Source organism: Bombina bombina, chromosome 6 (assembly GCF_027579735.1).
Source record: "Bombina bombina isolate aBomBom1 chromosome 6, aBomBom1.pri, whole genome shotgun sequence".
In the NCBI taxonomy this organism is placed as follows: domain Eukaryota; kingdom Metazoa; phylum Chordata; class Amphibia; order Anura; family Bombinatoridae; genus Bombina; species Bombina bombina.
The window spans coordinates 823,832,964-823,840,261 of NC_069504.1; positions in this window are offsets into that span (position 1 = coordinate 823,832,964).

Genomic DNA, 7,298 nt, shown 5'->3' on the forward strand with positions numbered 1-7,298 from the left:
AGATGGTACCAACGTTGTGGGCAATGGGGGAACAGAAGACCTAGTGGGATGGTAGGGTTTCAACATAGAAACATGGAAAGTGGGGTGGATCTTCATGGTTGTCGGAAGCTGTAACGTGACAGCATTGACATTTACCACTTTAGTGATAAGGAAAGGACCACAATATTTCTGAGTGAACTTTTTACTTGGCAGATGAAACTTCAGATTCTTCGTCGACAACCATACTTGATCACCTATTTTATATTCTGGTGGTTTCCTATGTCTCAAGTCATAGTAAAATTTCTGGGAATTTTGCGCCTTTCCAATATTTTCTTTGATGATACGGAAGTTTTCTAATAGGGTGTTCTTTAGTTCATCCACCATAGGTGAGTCTGCTGGTGTTGAAGATAAAGAAGTGAAGCTGGGATGGTACCCATAATTTGCATAGAACAGGGTCATCTTTGTAGAGGTGCTTGTTAAGTTGTTATATGCAAATTCTGCATAAGGTAAGTATTTCGTCCAATCTTGTTGTTGACATGAACAGAAACAGCGGAGGTATTCATCGAGCCACTGATTCACTCTCTCAGTCTGTCCATTCGCTTGAGGGTGATATGATGTTGTATAATGGTGTTGAATATTTAAGGCTTTGCATAGGTCTTTCCAGAAACGGGATGTAAACTGAGACCCTCTATCAGAAATAATTACGGAAGGTACCCCATGTAATTTTAGGATATGATTCAAGAAGAGAGTAGCAGTTTCAGATGATGATGGAATTTTGTGATATGGTAAAAAATGTGCCATTTTGGTGAATGTATCAATAACAACCATGATGGTATTCTGGTTATTGGAAGGTGGTAACTCTACAATAAAATCTATACCAATCTGCTGCCATGGAGAATTCGAAACTGGGAGGGACATAAGCAGTCCATAAGGTGTTGACCGGTCATTTTTTGAGATCTGACATATTACACAACTTTTAATGTATTCCTTGATTGTATCCTTCATGTGAGGCCACCAGTAATTCCTGGAAATTAGTTCCAGAGTCCTATTTACCCCTGGATGTCCTGCTAAAGGAGTGTCATGATGTTCGTTTAGAATCTTTAAACGTAAGTCAGTTGGTAAGAATATTCGATCATTATAGTAGTAAACACCATCTTTTTGCTTGATGTTTTTGTTATGAACTTGTTCAACAGGAGCTGAGGAATTTCTTATTTCTGTTAAGAGATCTGAAGTGAAACCAATGAATTTTTCTGCTGGTATAATAGCAGTTGGAGTTGGAGAGTCATCGATCTTTAGAAGTTGTTTTGAGAGGGCATCAGCCTTTCCATTTTTGTTAGCAGGTCTGTAAATGATGTGAAAGTCAAATCTAGAAAAGTATAAACTCCATCGCACCTGACGTGAGGACAGTGTTTTGTTATTTTGGAGGTATTATAAGTTCTTGTGATCCGTATAAATTAATATGGGATGCTGGGCTCTAGACATGTGCGGTTCGTTTCGGATTAATTCGGAAATTCGGTAAATTCGGTAAATTCGGAGATTCGGATCGATTCGGATTTCCGAATTAAAATACTTCCGAATCTACCGAATGAATCCGAAATAGCTGCCGTATCTCCGAATAAATCCGAATTAGCTCGTTAAGATTCGGCATTTCCCCATAGGAAACAATGGGAGTTTCGGCTGAAAAAAAAACTAACACCGCAGCCCCATTGTTTCCTATGGGGAAACACTAAGTCTGCACCTAACACCCTAACATGTACCCCGAGTCTCTAAACACCCCTAATCTAACACTTATTAACCCCTAATCTGCCGCCCCCGCTATCGCTGACACCTGCATTATTTTATTAACCCCTAATCTGCCGACCGAATATCGCCGCCACCTACATTATAGCTATTAACCCCTAATCTGGTGTCCCTAACACCGCCGACCCCTACATTATAGTTATTAACCCCTAATCTGCCTCCCCCAACGTCGCCGCAATCTAACTATAAGTATTAACCCCTAATCTGCCGACCCGATATCGCCGCCACCTACATTATAGCTATTAACCCCTAATCTGCTGTCCCTAACACCGCCGACCCCTACATTATAGTTATTAACCCCTAATCTGCCTCCCCCCAACGTCGCCGCAATCTAACTACAAGTATTAACCCCTAATCTGCCGACCCGATATCGCCGCCACCTACATTATAGCTATTAACCCCTAATCTGCTGTCCCTAACACCGCCGACCCCTACATTATAGTTATTAACCCCTAATCTGCCTCCCCCCAACGTCGCCGCAATCTAACTACAAGTATTAACCCCTAATCTGCCGACCGCAAATCGCCGCCACTATAATAAATGTATTAACCCCTAAACCGCCGCACTCCCGCCTCGCAAACACTATAATACATTTTATTAACCCCTAATCTGCCCTCCCTAACATTGCCGCCACCTACCTACAATTATTAACCCCTAATCTCCCGCCCCCATCGTCGCCGCTACTATAATAAGGTTATTAACCCCTAAACCTAAGTCTAACCCTAACCCTAACACCCCCTAACTTAAATATAATTTAAATAAAACGAAATAAGTTTACTATAGTTAAATAAATGAATCCTATTTAAAACTAAAGACTTACCTGTAAAATAAACCCTAAGATAGCTGCAATATAACTAATAGTTACATTGTAGCTATTTTAGGATTTATTTTTATTTTACAGGCAACTTTGTATTTATTTTAACTAGGTACAATAGCTATTAAATAGTTATTAACTATTTAATAGCTACCTAGTTAAAATAAATACAAATTTACCTGTAAAATAAATCATAACCTAAGTTACAATTAAACCTAACACTACACTGTCATTAAATAAATTAACTACAAGTACCTACAATTATCTACAATTAAATAAACTAAAGTACAAAACCCCCCCACTAAATTACAAAAAAAAACAAACACTAAATTACAAAAAATAAAAAAATATTACAAGAATTTTAAACTAATTACACCTAATCTAAGCCCCCTAATAAAATAACAAAGCCCCCCAAAATAAAAAAAAATGCCCTACCCTATACTAAATTACAAAAGTTAACAGCTATATTACCTTACCAGCCCTGAACAGGGCCCTTTGCGGGGCATGCCCCAAAGAAAACAGCTCTTTTGCCTGTAAAAAAAAAACACAATCCCCCCCCCACATTACAACCCACCACCCACATACCCCTACTCTAACCCAAACCCCCCTTAAATAAACCTAACACTACCCCCCTGAAGATCTCCCTACCTTGAGTCGTGTTCACCCAGCCGGGCCGAAGTCTTCATCCGATGGGGCAGAAGAGGACATCCAGACCGGCAGAAGTCTTCATCCAAGCGGGGCAAGAAGAGGTCTTCCATCCATCATACAAGTACCAAAATACAAACAAACACTAAATTACCAAAAATAATAAAATATTACAATAATTTTAAACTAATTACACCTAATCTAAGCCCCCTACTAGCTATTAATATAGCTTCAATATAACTAATAGTTACATTGTAGCTATTTTAGGATTTATATGTATTTTACAGGCAACTTTGTATTTATTTTAACTAGGTACAATAGTTATTAAATAGTTAATAACTATTTAATAACTACCTAGCTAAAATAAATACAAATTTACCTGTAAAATAAATCATAACCTAAGTTACAATTACACCTAACACTACACTGTCATTAAATTAACTAAATAAATGAATCCTATATAAAACTAAAGACTTACCTGTAAAATAAACCCTAATATAGCTGCAATATAACTAATAGTTACATTGTAGCTATTTTAGCATTTATATTTATTGTACAGGCAACTTTGTATTTATTTTAACTAGGTTCAATAGCTATTAAATAGATATTTACTGTTTAATAGCTACCTAGTTAAAATAATTACAAAATTACCTGTAAAATAAATCCTAACCTAAGTTACAATTAAACCTAACACTACACTATCATTAAATAAATTAACTACAAGTACCTACAATTAAATGCAATTAAAAAAACTAAACTAAAGTACAAACCCCCCCCCCCCACTAAATTACAAAAAATAAAAAAATATTACAAGAATTTTAAACTAATTACACCTAATCTAAGCCCCCTAATAAAATAACAAAGCCCCCCAAAATAAAAAAAATGCCCTAACCTATACTAAATTACAAAAGTTAACAGCTCTATTACCTTACCAGCCCTGAACAGGGCCCTTTGCGGGGCATGCCCCAAAGAAAACAGCTCTTTTGCCTGTAAAAAAAAAACACAATCCCTCCCCCCACATTACAACCCACCACCCACATACCCCTACTCTAACCCAAACCCCCCTTAAATAAACCTAACACTACCCCCCTGAAGATCTCCCTACCTTGAGTCGTGTTCACCCAGCCGGGCCGAAGTCTTCATCCGATGGGGCAGAAGAGGACATCCAGACTGGCAGAAGTCTTCATCCAAGCGGGGCAAGAAGAGGTCTTCCATCCATCAGAAAAGTACAAAAAAACAAACAAACACTAAATTAGCAAAAATAATAAAATATTACAATAATTTTAAACTAATTACACCTAATCTAAGCCCCCTACTAGCTATTAATATAGCTACAATATAACTAATAGTTACATTGTAGCTATTTTAGGATTAATATTTATTTTACAGGCAACTTTGTATTTATTTTAACTAGGTACAATAGCTATTAAATAGTTAATAACTACCTAGCTAAAATAAATACAAATTTACCTGTAAAATAAACCCTAACCTAAGTTACAATTACACCTAACACTACACTGTCATTAAATTAACTAAATAAATTAATCCTATATAAAACTAAATACTTACCTGTAAAATAAACCCTAATATAGCGACAATATAACTAATAGTTACATTGTAGCTATTTTAGCATTTATATTTATTTTACAGGCAACTTTGTATTTATTTTAACTAGGTACAATAGCTATTAAATAGTTATTAACTATTTAATAGCTACCTAGTTAAAATAAATACAAATTTACCTGTAAAATAAATCATAACCTAAGTTACAATTAAACCTAACACTACACTGTCATTAAATAAATTAACTACAAGTACCTACAATTATCTACAATTAAATAAACTAAAGTACAAAACCCCCCCACTAAATTACAAAAAAAAACAAACACTAAATTACAAAAAATAAAAAAATATTACAAGAATTTTAAACTAATTACACCTAATCTAAGCCCCCTAATAAAATAACAAAGCCCCCCAAAATAAAAAAAAATGCCCTACCCTATACTAAATTACAAAAGTTAACAGCTATATTACCTTACCAGCCCTGAACAGGGCCCTTTGCGGGGCATGCCCCAAAGAAAACAGCTCTTTTGCCTGTAAAAAAAAAACACAATCCCCCCCCCACATTACAACCCACCACCCACATACCCCTACTCTAACCCAAACCCCCCTTAAATAAACCTAACACTACCCCCCTGAAGATCTCCCTACCTTGAGTCGTGTTCACCCAGCCGGGCCGAAGTCTTCATCCGATGGGGCAGAAGAGGACATCCAGACCGGCAGAAGTCTTCATCCAAGCGGGGCAAGAAGAGGTCTTCCATCCATCATACAAGTACCAAAATACAAACAAACACTAAATTACCAAAAATAATAAAATATTACAATAATTTTAAACTAATTACACCTAATCTAAGCCCCCTACTAGCTATTAATATAGCTTCAATATAACTAATAGTTACATTGTAGCTATTTTAGGATTTATATGTATTTTACAGGCAACTTTGTATTTATTTTAACTAGGTACAATAGTTATTAAATAGTTAATAACTATTTAATAACTACCTAGCTAAAATAAATACAAATTTACCTGTAAAATAAATCATAACCTAAGTTACAATTACACCTAACACTACACTGTCATTAAATTAACTAAATAAATGAATCCTATATAAAACTAAAGACTTACCTGTAAAATAAACCCTAATATAGCTGCAATATAACTAATAGTTACATTGTAGCTATTTTAGCATTTATATTTATTGTACAGGCAACTTTGTATTTATTTTAACTAGGTTCAATAGCTATTAAATAGATATTTACTGTTTAATAGCTACCTAGTTAAAATAATTACAAAATTACCTGTAAAATAAATCCTAACCTAAGTTACAATTAAACCTAACACTACACTATCATTAAATAAATTAACTACAAGTACCTACAATTAAATGCAATTAAAAAAACTAAACTAAAGTACAAACCCCCCCCCCCACTAAATTACAAAAAATAAAAAAATATTACAAGAATTTTAAACTAATTACACCTAATCTAAGCCCCCTAATAAAATAACAAAGCCCCCCAAAATAAAAAAAATGCCCTAACCTATACTAAATTACAAAAGTTAACAGCTCTATTACCTTACCAGCCCTGAACAGGGCCCTTTGCGGGGCATGCCCCAAAGAAAACAGCTCTTTTGCCTGTAAAAAAAAAACACAATCCCTCCCCCCACATTACAACCCACCACCCACATACCCCTACTCTAACCCAAACCCCCCTTAAATAAACCTAACACTACCCCCCTGAAGATCTCCCTACCTTGAGTCGTGTTCACCCAGCCGGGCCGAAGTCTTCATCCGATGGGGCAGAAGAGGACATCCAGACTGGCAGAAGTCTTCATCCAAGCGGGGCAAGAAGAGGTCTTCCATCCATCAGAAAAGTACAAAAAAACAAACAAACACTAAATTAGCAAAAATAATAAAATATTACAATAATTTTAAACTAATTACACCTAATCTAAGCCCCCTACTAGCTATTAATATAGCTACAATATAACTAATAGTTACATTGTAGCTATTTTAGGATTAATATTTATTTTACAGGCAACTTTGTATTTATTTTAACTAGGTACAATAGCTATTAAATAGTTAATAACTACCTAGCTAAAATAAATACAAATTTACCTGTAAAATAAACCCTAACCTAAGTTACAATTACACCTAACACTACACTGTCATTAAATTAACTAAATAAATTAATCCTATATAAAACTAAATACTTACCTGTAAAATAAACCCTAATATAGCGACAATATAACTAATAGTTACATTGTAGCTATTTTAGCATTTATATTTATTTTACAGGCAACTTTGTATTTATTTTAACTAGGTACAATAGCTATTAAATAGTTATTGACTAATTAATAGCTACCTAGTTAAAATAATTACAAAATTACCTGTAAAATAAATCCTAACCTAAGTTACTATTAAACCTAACACTACACTATCATTAAATAAATTAACTACAAGTACCTACAATTAAATACAATGAAATAAACTAAACTAAA